The sequence below is a fragment of the Pristiophorus japonicus genome, chromosome 1, assembly GCF_044704955.1.
Source record: "Pristiophorus japonicus isolate sPriJap1 chromosome 1, sPriJap1.hap1, whole genome shotgun sequence".
In the NCBI taxonomy this organism is placed as follows: Eukaryota; Metazoa; Chordata; class Chondrichthyes; family Pristiophoridae; genus Pristiophorus; species Pristiophorus japonicus.
The window spans coordinates 91,648,677-91,662,734 of NC_091977.1; positions in this window are offsets into that span (position 1 = coordinate 91,648,677).

Sequence of the window (14,058 nt, forward strand, 5' to 3'; positions counted from 1 at the left end):
GCATTTGTCAAACATCATTCTGGTCTCTTCCTCTCCTGAGATAAATATCTGGGCCATCAAAACCGCCATTTCCAGGGTCAAGCCTTTGGTCTCAATCAGTTTCCTGAAAACCGCAGCGTGCCCGATGCCCTCAATAAAAAAGTCTCGCAGCATCTCCGCTCTGCATGCATCTGGGAACTTACACAGGCTTACCAGTCGCCGGAGGTCCGCCACGAAGTCTGGAACGCTTTGCCCTTCTTGCCGCCGGTGCGTGTAAAACCGGTGTCTCGCCATGTGCATGCTGCTCGCCGGTTTAAAGTGTTCCCCGATCAACTTACTGAGCCCTTCAAAAGTCCTGTCCGCCGGCTTCTCTGGCGCTAGAAGGTCCTTCATCAGGGAGTATGTCCTGGATCCACAAACCGTCAGGAGATGAGCCCTACATTTGTCGGCCGAATCCTGTCCCAGTCATTCCTTAGTGACGAAACTTTGCTGTAGTCTCTCAATAGAATCGTCCCAATCATCACCAACACAGTACCTCTCGTCTGTGCTGCTGGTGGCCATGCTCGCGTGGTTTAAATCCCAGTTTCTCATCGCCAATAATATGTCCTTACTATACAGTACAAATGCACATGAGGCCCATACTAGAGAGAAGGTCACTGTGTAACCAGTCTTTTATTAGCCAGCACTGAAGTGGAGAAGATGGGTGGAGCTTCCCCTTTTATACCTGAAAGTCCAGGTTAGGCATGTCTCCCACAAGTTCACCACTTAGTGGTCAGTGTTCTCACAGTGTACAACTTAGGTCAGTTTATACATGGATTACACAGATAGTTGAATACATGACACTACTAAACAACAGGAACAGATTAAGAATTCTTCAGACTCTGGGATCCAAGAACATTTGGGGCACATAGAAACATAGAAACATAGAAAATAGGTGCAGGAGCAGGCCATTCAGCCCTTCTAGCCTGCACCGCCATTCAATGAGTTCATGGCTGAACATGAAACTTCAGTACCCACTTCCTGCTTTCACGCCATACCCCTTGATCCCCCGAGTAGTAAGGACTTCATCTAACTTCCTTTTGAATATATTTAGTGAATTGGCCTCAACTACTTTCTGTGGTAGAGAATTCCACAGGTTCACCACTCTCTGGGTGAAGAAGTTTCTCCTCATCTCGGTCCTAAATGGCTTACTCCTTATCCTTAGACTGTGACCCCTGGTTCTGGACTTCCCCAACATTGGGAACATTCTTCCTGCATCCAACCTGTCCAAACCCGTCAGAATTTTAAACGTTTCTATGAGGTCCCCTCTCACTCTTCTGAACTCCAGTGAATACAAGCCCAGTTGATCCAGTCTTTCTTGATAGGTCAACCCACCATCCCAGGAATCAGTCTGGTGAATCTTCGCTGCACTCCCTCAATAGCAAGAATGTCCTTCCTCAAGTTAGGAGACCAAAACTGTACATAATACTCCAGGTGTGGCCTCACCAATGCCCTGTACAACTGTAGCAACACCTCCCTGCCCCTGTACTCAAATCCCCTCGCTATGAAGGCCAACATGCCATTTGCTTTCTTAACCGCTTGCTGTACCTGCATGCCAACCTTCAATGACTGATGTACCATGACACCCAGGTCTCGTTGCACCTTCCCTTTTCCTAATCTGTCACCATTCAGATAATAGTCTGTCTCTCTGTTTTTACCACCAAAGTGGATAACCTCACATTTATCCACATTATACTTCATCTGCCACGCATTTGCCCACTCACCTAACCTATCCAAGTCACTCTGCAGCCTCATAGCACCTGTGGACTCCAACCCCCAATCCATTAAAACACAAACATATAATAAAGACCATGAAGAAATAGAATGTAAAATGTTTATACATTGCAGTAATAATAAAGCAAATTGTATCACAATACACTATACTTAAATGAAACTTATGCAGTGGTTGCATTATTGTTTTATGGCCAATTGTACCAGGAGCCCAATATTTGGCTGGTGTCCCTGGACATGGGCCCCATAGGTCCGCGCGTTAATGTGTCGCACTGAAAGAATTAGAATTAAGCTAAGAACAAAGGACTGCAAGCTGAAGAAAAAAGTATCATCTTAAATTTCCTTAATTTCTAAAGAAACCTCCTCAATTCTATTGCCCAACCTGAGTGACCTGAGTGTTAGAAGAATTCAGGCCTTCAGATGTCAATCATCTCACACTGCCCTCTTGGTACCATTGTTGATCTCCAATTCAACATGGGAGATTATTAATTTATTACCTAGCTTTTGAGGTCCTTAATCACGAACGGGTTACACACAGGAAAGACATCTTTATGTTCCCCCTTCATGAGGCATCTGTGGGTCTGTGGTCTTGAAAGCTTGTCTTCTTTCCCTGATAAGACATGTTTTGTTTGTATAAATCTTCAAGATTTAATTAGCAATAACCCTTTCCTTTCCTAGCATTCAATCTGGCTACTGATTCCATTTTAAGGACACATTCAAGGCAATTCTTAAGAGTTTCTGTAGGGGCACTCAGCTCACTCATATTAAATTATCAATAAAGAACATGTATGTTTTGGCCATTCACATTTTAAGAATTTAAAGCTGTATCGCTGGATTCTTCATTTAAGCAATCTAAATTCTTAAAATTGTCATTGAATGAAGTGCTCCAATCTTTGGGTTTTTGAAGGTAGAAGAAGATGCTGAGAGAATACAAGGCACGTGTGCGGATATAAAGCAGGTTCACTTGCACCAGAGGGAGACTGCCCATGCGAGTGTATACAGTGTGCAATGAGATGATGGGGGTGATTTTTAATGGGTCTCTGCTCATTTAACAATGATAATATGGTGGTAGGACCTTGAAAATTGGGTGAGGTTTCACCTTCATGTTCTGCACCAGAAGTGCGCCCAACGCCATTTTGGGTTGGGCCTCCTCTGTAGGTGTCCTTCTGAAATTGGAACCATCTATTTAATAATATAAAAATGAGGACCCTGTACATGTTTAAGGACCCAAATTCCATTTTCAACAATTTTGGTCTGCTATTTGTCAGTCCTGCAATAGACACAAATCATGAATGGGTATATTCAAGAGGGCGCCATTTCTAGCATTATTTAAAGGGGTCAGCAGCTGCTTTAAGGTAAATCACTTGTTTGTTCATTTAGACTGATAGTGCGCTGGTTTTGCTATTTTTGCTGTGTTGGCTGCTTCAGCTGACATGCATTGGAATTTTTGTCCAGGGGCTTCTTGAAAACTCCAGCTTGGTTGTTATGGGTTCAGTCGATTGGCGTTCCATTGTGGCTGGAAGAAGATGAGGAAAAGGAGGAGCAACAGGCAAGAGCCCAGAGACCTGCAGCAACAGAGAGAAGTGGCAGAAGGAGGGAAGCTCACAGGAGGGCTTAGCCCACTGGAATTTACAAGCTAAGAACTTCATACCTGCAGTTCAGGAAGAAGCAGTGTGCGAGGAGGTTCCGCTGTACCAGGGAGGCCATCACAGAGTTGTATCACCTGCTGCAGCAATAACTGCAGCCCAGGGGCAGGTTCTGCTTGTCCTTGCCTGTGGCTCTAAAAGTAACTATGGCCGACAATTTTTATACCTTGGCATCATTCAAGGCTGAAGCAGGAGACCTCAGCAACAACTATTTTGTAGAAAATTTTAAAAAATCAATTAAATCAAGTGCCCCCTGATTAAAGGAAGTGGGGGGGGGGGGAGGTGGGGAACACTCCAAACATTTTTTTGTATTTTTTTTTTAAGGGCACTAAAAAACACAAATTTCGTAAGTGCCCCCTGGCTAAAAGGGAGGGGGCGCACTAAAACCCAGCAATCAAAGAAATTAAACTTTAAACACTAATAATCAAATTAAAATTTGGTTGCCGGGGGTGATGATGCACTCCAGTCCCTCCGGCGCCGACCTCTCGCGGAAGGCTGCGAGCATACCGGTGGACACCACGTGCTCCATCTCCAGGGACATCCTGGCTCGGATGTTACCGCGGAAGAGAGGCAGGCAGTCAGGTTGAACAACCCCCTCGACTGCCCGCTGCCTGGACCGGCTGATGGCCGTGCCCAGGAGCGGTCCTACAAGGAGGCCCTTTGACCTACCCACTCCCCTCCGCACAGGGTGCCCAAAGATCAGAAGTGTGGGACTGAAGTGCAACCAGAATTTGAGGAGCAGCCCCTTCAAATAATGGAACAGGGGCTGCAACCTCACACATTCCATAAAAACGTGGAACACGGACTCCTCCAGACCGCAGAAATTGTAGGCGGCCTGGGAGCCCGTGAACCAATTTAAAAATTTATTGCACGGGGCTGCTCCGTGCACCACCCTCCAGGCCAAGTCCCCAATAAATAGGGGGAGGACTCCCGCGTAGAGTGCACTAGACCTCACCAACATTAGTCAATCAGCTGTGCCAGCTGCTAGCCTTCACCTAATTTATTCATTTTTGTTGCAGAAGAAAATAGCCTTCACCCCTACAGAAATACAGATTACAGTCCTGGTGGTAATTAGGGAAAGTCTAGACAATACCTTGATACCACCCTCCAGTCCACGGTGACTACGATGCATGCTGCTGTCACACAGGGCTTTCAGGATCTGATATCTACAATTAAATCTGCCATCCCATTGATCAGTGGGGACACAGATCCAGGTTGAGTGGAATGGTGAAAGCTGGTATCAACCTGACTGATACTGCCATCTCTCAAGACAGCAGCACATTGCCTGTTCTCCGGCCTTCTCTCTCAGTACACCACACCAGTGGAAGGAAGGAAGCAACAGTAGGCTACCCAGGCACAAGCAACCAGCAGCAGCTCTTTGTTAGGAGCCAGTTGCCATGAGTGGAAGGCCATTTCAGTCCCATGAGCCTCTTCTGATGCATGAGCAGCCAACCACCTCTCGTGATATTGGCCCTTGTGTTGAACCTAGGAGAAGCACTGGTGAAAGAAAGGCACTTACAGCCACCAGGTGAAGTATGTTGTTAGGAAAGAGTAGGTTGGCTTGTGTTCATTGTGTACACTGTTGTAATAAAATAGAAGGTGCACTGACATTGTGCCGTACAAACATATAAACAATGACGGACAGATAAAGACCCTCTGGTCCATTGAGCCTGTTCCACACACTTGTGATGCTTTGCGTATCACATTATATACTCTCCACCCCATCTGAAATCATGTGATCTCCTGGGAGTGGCTTAAAACAAGGTAAAAAAGCCAAGACCAATTTGGGGAATAAAAATATAGGAAATTTCTTTCTAACTCATCTAGGCAATCAAAACTAGTCCAGGAGATCCCACTGCCCTGAATTCTCTGAATTTCTGGCTGGGGCGGAGATCACCTCTTACATCGATGCCCACATCCCAGGAACAAATTTTTAAAAGATTGTTCCCCCAACACGCACATTCAGATCATTCATAAAAATAGTGAAGAGCAACAGTCCCAACACCGATTCCTGCGGGACACCACTGGTGACCAGCCTCCAAACAGATCCAAATCCATCTATAACTACTTTTTGCTGACATCCTTCCAGCCAGTTCCGAATCCAGCTCAATATATTACCACTAATATAGAGAACCCACTTGTGCAGTACCTTATCAAAAGCTTTTTGGAAGTCTACTTAGACAATGTCTACTGGGCTTCCCTCATCCACCAACTTAGTAACTTCCTCAAAAAATATAAGTAGATTTGTAAGACATGACCTCCTTTTTATGAAGCTATGTTGGGTGTCCCCAATACATCCCTTTCTATCCAAGCATCCATATATTACATCCATAATGATTCCCTCAAGCATCTTAACTATTACTGATGTCAAACTAATGGACCAATAGTTACCCAGGTCTATCTTGCCACCTTTTTTAAAGATGAGGACTAGATTAGCCTCCTTCCAGTCTACGGGAACTATTCCAAAATGCAGTGAGCTATTAAAAATACAGGCTAGGGACTCACACAGCAGATGTCCCATCTCCTTGAGGATCCTTGGATGGATATCATCTGGCCCTGCTGCTCTATCTATCTTCAAGTTCTTAATTCTTTCTTTAAAAATATGTTCATCAATGTTAATATTACTAGTTTTGTTAGTAACATTATTAAATTCTAATCGTCAAGCATCATCTTTGAGTGAAGACCAATGCAAATATTTCTGTCATATCCAGTGCGTCCTTTGTAGTCTTATTATTCATCAAGTTCTGAGTTACATAGGGAAGGGTGCAAATACTTGGTGGACTTATTCATCAAATGATAATTGGTGTGTTACATGTAGGGGCAACGCGAGCTGATGTGTGTTGTCATGTTCTAGGATTGAGGGAATGTTATTTTATTTGAAAGTGGGGGAGAAGGAAATAAGGCTCAATGGTAGATTGTGTTATACAGAAGAGAAGACTTCAGTGATGAGATATGGTCATTGCAGCAGTAGCTGAGAAGCCCTCTGAGTGGAGCTCATTGTGATGCTCTCCTCCAAGTAATTCTTCCGACAACAAAGCTAGGGCTGCCTCCCCACCAACATCAAACCCCAGCCCTTTTTAATGATGAAGTTGTGAAGGGCAAAGCTGGCTACCTCTATGCATGACACGTGATCTGAAGCACACTGCAGAGCCCTTTCCAACCTGTCTAGGTAGCAAATGCATCCCTTTAAGGCTTGAATGTCCCTTTCAATTATCAATCTTGTAGAGGTATGTGCCTTGGTATGGGGTGCAACACCAACAGAAGCAAACCCACCCCATTTCTCTGCCAAAAAGGTTGTTTGCCCTGACACTGAGATTATGAGGAGTAAGGCTATCCAGCAGCACAGTGTGTCCACCCTCTTCTCAATCTTCCTCGCTGTCATGCTCCACCTCACAATCAACAAGCTCCCCGCTGGAGTGGAACTAAACTACAGAACCAGTGGGAACCTGTTCAACTTTCGTCATCTCCAGGCCAGGTCCAAGACCATCCCAACTTCTGTCATCAACAACGCCTGCGTCTGCGCACATACAGAGGCTGAACTCCAGGGCATAGTCAAGTTATTCACTGATGCGTACGAAAGCATGGGCCTTGCACTAAACATCCGTCAAACAAAGGTCCTCCACCAACCTGTCCCTGCCGTACAGCACTGCCCCCCATTCATCAAGATCCATGGCACGGCCCTGGACAACATGGACCATTTTCCATACCTTGGCAGCCTCTTATCAACAAGAGCAGACATTGACGACGAGATTCAACACCACCTCCAGTGCGCCAGTGTAGCCTTCGGCCGCCTGAGGAAAAGAGTGTTCGAAGACCAGGCCCTAAAATCTGCCACCAAACTCGTGGTCTACGGGGCTGTAGTAATACCCGCCCTCCTGTATGGCTCAGAGACATGGACCATGTGCAGTAGAGACCTCAAGTCGCTGGAGAAATACCACCAACGGTGGCTCCGCAAGATCCTGCAAATCCCTGGGAGGACAGACGCACCAACATCAGCGTCCTCAACCAGGCCAACATCCCCAGCATTGAAGCACTGACCATACTTGATCAGCTCCGCTGGGCAGACCACATTGTTCGCATGCCAGACACGAGACTCCCAAAGCAAGTGCTCTATGCGGAACTCTTTCACGGCAAATGAGCCAAAGGTGGGCAGCGGAAACGCTACAAGGGCACCCTCAAAGCCTCCCTGATAAAGTGCAACATCCCCACTGACACCTGGGAGTCCCTGGCCAAAGACCACCCTAAGTGGAGGAAGTGCATCCGGGAGGGCGCTGAGCACCTCGAGTCTCATCGTCAACAGCGCGCAGAAATCAAGCGCAGGCAGCGGAAAGAGCATGCAGCAAACCAGTCCTACCTACCCTTTCCCTCAATGACTTTCTGTCCCACCTGTGACAGGGACTGTGGTTCTCATATTGGTCTGTTCAGCCACCTAAGTGTTATATATGTAAACCTGTAAATACCATGTTTAACTACCAGAGGGCTCATCCCCTGGAGCCCCAAGGGATCCCACAATCCCTTGTGAGCATCTGTACATAAGGAGGCCTCACAGGCTGGAGAAGCAATCTGAGATCTGTAATAAAGGACTACGGTCACACCTTACTTTGAACTTGCAGTATCTGCTCTGACTCATTATTCAAGACATAACAACTGGTGGCGAGATACAGATGACAAACCCCACAGCAACAATGCAGAGAACCATGGGCATCCTGGAGAAATTTTCGGAGGGAGATGATTGGGAAACCTTTGTGGAATGACTCGACCAATACTTCGTGGACAACAAGCTGGAAGGAGAAGCGAATGCTGCCAAACAAAGAGCAATCCTCCTCACCGTTTGCAGGGCAACAACATATGGCCTCATGAAAAATCTGCTCGCTCCAGCAAAACCCACAGAGAAGTCGTACGATGATTTGTGCACACTGGTCCGGGAGCATCGAAACCTGAAGGAAAGCGTTCTGATGACTAGGTATCGGTTCTGCACGTACAAGAGGTCTAAAGGCCAGGAAGTGGCGAGCTACGTCGCCTAGCTAAGGCACCTTGCAGGACATTGCGAATTTGAAGAACACTTGCAGCACATGCTCAGGGACTTTTTTGCACTTGGTATTGGCCATGAAGTAATACTTTGCAAACTTTTGACTGTAGAGACCCCAACCTTGAGTAAAGTCATAGTGATAGCCTAGGCGTTTATCGCCACCAGCGACAATACCAAACAAATCTCCCAGCACACTAGTGCTGCTGCAAAGACTGTGAACAAAGTAACGTTGTTTTTGAATCGAAATGTACAGGGCAGGACTTACATGACTGCAGCTGCACATCCGCAGGTGAAACAGAGCCCACCATCAAGGATGGTGAATGCAAGGCCATTAACACCTTGTTGGCGCTGCGAGGATGATCAACAATTCCATTCATGCCACTTCAAAGGATACGTCTGCAAGGACTGTTGAACAACGGGACACCTCTGTGCCTCAATGCAAGGAGTATTCGTAATAAGGTGGACGAATTAACTGCGCAGGCAGGTATTAACGAATATGATATAATTGGCATTACGGAGACATGGCTCCAGGGTGACCAAGGCTGGGAACTCAATATCCAGGGATATTCAACATTCAGGAAGGATAAACTGAAAGGAAAAGGAGGTGGGGTAATGTTGCTGGTTAAAGAGGAAATCAACACAATAGTAAGAAAGGACATTAGCTTGGATGATGTGGAATCTGTATGGGTGGAGCTGCAGAATACCAAAGGGCAGAAAACGCTAGTGGGAGTTGTGTACAGACCACCAAACAGTAGTAGTGAGGTTGGGGACAACATCAAACAAGAAATTAGGGATGCATGCAATAAGGGTACAGCAGTTATCATGTGCGACTTTAATATACATATAGATTGGGCTAACCAAACTGGTAGCAATGAGGTGGAGGATTTCCTGGAGTGTATTAGAGATCGTTTTCTAGACCAATATATCGAGGAACCAACTAGAGGGCTGGCCTTCCTAGACTGGGCGATGAGTAATGAGAAAGGACTAATTAGCAATCTTGTTGTGCGAGGCCCCTTGGGGAAGAGTGACCATAATATGGTAGAATTCTTTATTAAGATGGAGAGTGACACAGTTAATTAAGAGGCTAGGGTCCTGAACTTAAGGAAAGGTAACTTCAATGGTATGAGACGTGAATTGGCTAGAATAGACTGGCGAATGATACTTAAAGGGTTGACGGTGGATAGGCAATGGCAAACATTTAAAGATCACATGGATGAACTTCAACAATTGTACATCCCTGTCTGGAGTAAAAATAAAACGGGGAAGGTGGCTCAACCGTGGCTAACAAGGGAAATTAAGGATAGTGTTAAATCCAAGGAAAAGGCACATAAATTGACCAGAAAAAGCAGCAAACCTGAGGACTGGGAGAAATTTAGAATTCAGCAAAGGAGGACAAAGGGTTTAATTAGGAGGGGGAAAATAGAGTATGAAAGGAAGCTTGCTGGGAACATAAAAACTGACTACAAAAGCTTCGATAGATATGTGAAGAGAAAAGGATTAGTGAAGACAAATGTAGGTCCCTTGCAGTCAGAATCAGGTGAATTTATAATGGGGAACAAAGAAATTGCAGACCAATTGAACAAATACTTTGGTTCTGTCTTAACGAAGGAAGACACAAATAACCTTCCATAAATACTAGGGAACTGAGGGTCTAGTGAAGAGGGGGAACTGAAGGAAATCCTTATTAGTCAGGAAATTGTGTTAGGGAAATTGATGAGATTGAAGGCCAATAAATCCTCAGGGTCTGATAGTCTGCATCCCTGAGTACGTAAGGAAGTGGCCCTAGAAATAATGGATGCATTGGTGATCATTTTCCAGCAGTCTATCAACTCTGGATCAGTTCCTATGGACTGGAGGGTAGCTAATGTAATACCACTTTTTAAGAAATAAGGGAGAGAGAAAACGGGGTATCATAGACAGGTTAGCCGGCATCAGTATGGGGAAAATGTTGGAATCAATTATTAAAGATGAAATAGCAGTGCATTTGGAAAGCAGTGACAGGATCGGTCCAAGTCAGCATGGATTTATGAAAGGCTTTCATAAGCTTGACAAATCTTCTCGAATTTTTTGAGGATGTAACTAGTAGAATGGACAAGGGAGAACCAGTGGATGTGGTGTATTTGGACTTTCAAAAGGCTTTTGACAAGGTCCCACACAAGAGATTGGTGTGCAAAATTAAAGCACATGGTATTGGGGGTAATGTATTGACGTGGATAGAGAACTGGTTGGCAGACAGGAAGCAGAGAGTCGGGATAAATGGATCCTTTTCAGAATGGCAGGCAGTGACTAGTAGAGTGCCGCAACGCTCAGTGCTGGGACCCCAGCTATTTACAATATAGATTAATGATTTGGATGAGGGAATTGAGTGTAATATCTCCAAGTTTGCAGATGACACTAAGCTGGGTGGTGGTGTGAGCTGTGAGGAGGATGCTAAGAGACTGCAGGGTGACTTGGACAGGGTAGGTGAGTGGGCAAATGCATGGCAGATGCAGTATAATGTGGATAAATGTGAGGTTATCCACTTTAGTAGCAAAAACATGAAGGCGGAATATTATCTGAATGGCGGCTCATTAGGAAAAGGGGAGGTACAACGAGACCTGGGTGTCATGGTACATCAGTCATTGAAAGTTGGCATGCAGGTACAGCAGGCGTGAAGAAGGCAAATGGCATGTTGGCCTTCATAGCGAGAGGATTTGAGTATAGGAACAGGGAGGTCTTACTGCAGTTGTACATGGCCTTGGTGAGGCCACACCTTGAATATTGTGTACAGTTTTGGTCTCCTAATCTGAGGAAGGACATTCTTGCTACTGAGGGAGTACAGCGAAGGTCCACCAGACTGATCCCCGGCAGGACTGACATATGAAGAAAGACTGGATCGACTAGGCTTATATTCACTGGAGTTTCGAAGAATGAGAGGGGATCTCATAGAAACATGTAAAATTCTGACGGGATTGGACAGGTTAAATGCAAGAAGAATGTTCCCAATATTGGGGAAGTCCAGAACCTGGGGTCACAGTCTAAGGTGAGGAGTAAGCCATTTAGGACCGAGATAAGCAGAATCTTCTTCACTCAGAGAATTGTGAACCTGTGGAAATTTGTACCATAGAAAGTTGTTGAGGCCAGTTCGTTAGATATATTCAAAAGGGAGTTAGATGTTACAGCTAAAGCAATCAAGGGGTATGGAGAGAAAGCAGGAATGGGGTACTGAAGTTGCATGATCAGCCATGATCATATTGAATGGTGGTGCAGGCTTGAAGGGTCGAATGGCCTACTCCTGCACCTATTTTCTATGTTTCTATGTTTCACTTTCCACCTTCCAAATACCGTGTCCTAAATGTTATTTGACCTCTTGTTTCCAGTTTATATCCATGTCTCTGCTAAATTATAGTTCACTGAATTCCTTTTCTCTTGTTTTGTACTCACATAGAAACATAGAAACATAGAAAATAGGTGCAGGAGTTGGCCATTCGCCCCTTCGAGCCTGCACCGCCATTCAATGAGTTCATGGCTGAACATGCAACTTCAGTACCCCATTCTTGCTTTCTCGCCATACCCCTTGATCCCCCTAGTAGTAAGGACTTCATCTAACGTGATACAGTAACTAATAAAAACTTCTGCCACCAACTTAATTCCTGGATTTTGGGAGGTGCTTACCGTAGATAGGCCAGTGTCTCACAAATATTCAGAAGTCAAGGTCCGATGACATAATTCAGACCCTGAAGTGATTTTAACCCTGGGTTGTTGAGCCGTGTACAGCACCGCATCTACCAGGAGAAAGCTGATGGCAGCTGGATCCAGGGCCAGAAGAGGCAAAGTATGTTTTTTTAAGTTTCACTGGATTCCTTGTGGTCCTGGAGGAGCAGCAGTGCTCCTGCAGACCCCACAAGGAAATCTCAGGATTCCCCAGCTCTAGGCTTTCTCCCTTCCTCCGTTCAACTTCTATCTGAGGCTGAACCAGACTGTTCGCAACCTTGATGTCATATTTGACCCTGAAATGAGCTTTCGACCACATATCCACAGCATAACTAAGACTGCCTATTTCCACCTCTGTAACATCGACCGCCTCCGCCCTTACCTCAGCTCATCCGCCGCTGAAGCCCTTATCCATGCCTTTGTTATTTCTAGACTTGACTATTCCAACGCACGTCTGGCTGGCCTCCCACATTCTACCCTAAGTAAACTAGAGGTGATCCAAAACTCGGCTGCCCGTGTCCTAACTGTCGCCAACTCTCGCTCACCCATCATTCATTCATTCATCACCCCAGCGTTCGCTGACCTACATTGGCTCCCAATTAAGCAACACCTCGATTTCAAAATTCTCATTCTTATTTTCGAATCCCTCCGTGGCCTTGCCCCTCCCGATCTCTGTAATCTCCTCCAGTCCGAGAACCCCCCCGAGATGTCTGCGTCCTCTAATTCTGGCCTCTTGAGCATCCCTGATTATAATCACTCAACCAATGGTGGCCGTGCCTTCTGTTGCCTCGGCCATAAGCTCTGGAATTCCCTCCCTAAACCTCTCCGCCTCTTTACCTCTCTTTCCTCCTTCAAAATACTCCTTAAAACCTACCTCTTTAATCAAGCATTTGGTTACCTGCCCTAATTTCTCCTTACATGGCTCGGTGTCAAATTTTTTGTCTCATAATACTCCTGTGAAGCTACGTTAAAGATGCTATATAAATTATTGTTGCTGTTGTTGTGTCCTTAGATGCTCTAACAATGACTCCATGAGGCAGTGTTTTGTACTTGAACTGTAGTGACCTTAGTCCTTTATTAACTCTGGAGTGAGGATCACACCTGGTGGCCTGCCTTTTATACTAGGCCAGGTGCACCTGTACAGGTAACCTACAAGTCTCCCACTGCTGTGCCCTCTGGTGGCACACCTTAAGATAGTACCAACAATAGCCATGTAGGATACATGACATCACTCCCCCCTGAACCCTCAGTGCAAATCATCCACTGCATTAACTGTGCTCTGGGCTTAGCTCTATATGGGTTTTGTCCAGTAGATCTCTGGCGGGCCAGCTCAATCTTGGGTGGGTAGTGGGTATAGTAGTGTGCTGGTGGTTGCTGTTTGTGTGTGTGTGTGTGTGTGTGTGTTCCTGACCACTCCATTCTCCCCCCCTTCTCTCATTGGTGTGGCGGGGGCTCCTAACATTCGTGCTCATTCAAGTTCAGGTAAGTGGGTTTTGCGGGTTTTTTTGTGGTTGACTGGTGCGTGAGGACGACCTAGTTCCGGAGCTGCTGGGTGGTGTCCCTGCAGTTTGGTGGCGGCTCAGTGCCCGGTGCTGGCAATCGGGAGCCGGTTGGCTCATGTAGCCTCCTCTCGGGGCTGTTGCCATGGTCCCTAATGTCAGGCAGGTTCACAGATGTCTGTGACCTCCCCCCCCCGTCCTTCCTTTACGCCCTGGGTCCCAGCTGCTCTCTGAGGAGCTGTCGTCTAGCAGTGCACAGGGAACTGCTGACTTGCTTGGTTTGAAATCCTGGCTGGTGCCTGTTTCCTCTGAGGGAACAGTAGCGGGTCACCCTACATCTAGGGCTATGGCCTTGGTGCAGTCTGCTCCTTCAGGCTCGTGGCCGTTGGTGCCATCGGTTGCCTGAGAGATGGAGCTGACCCAGGGCATGGTACCACTACCG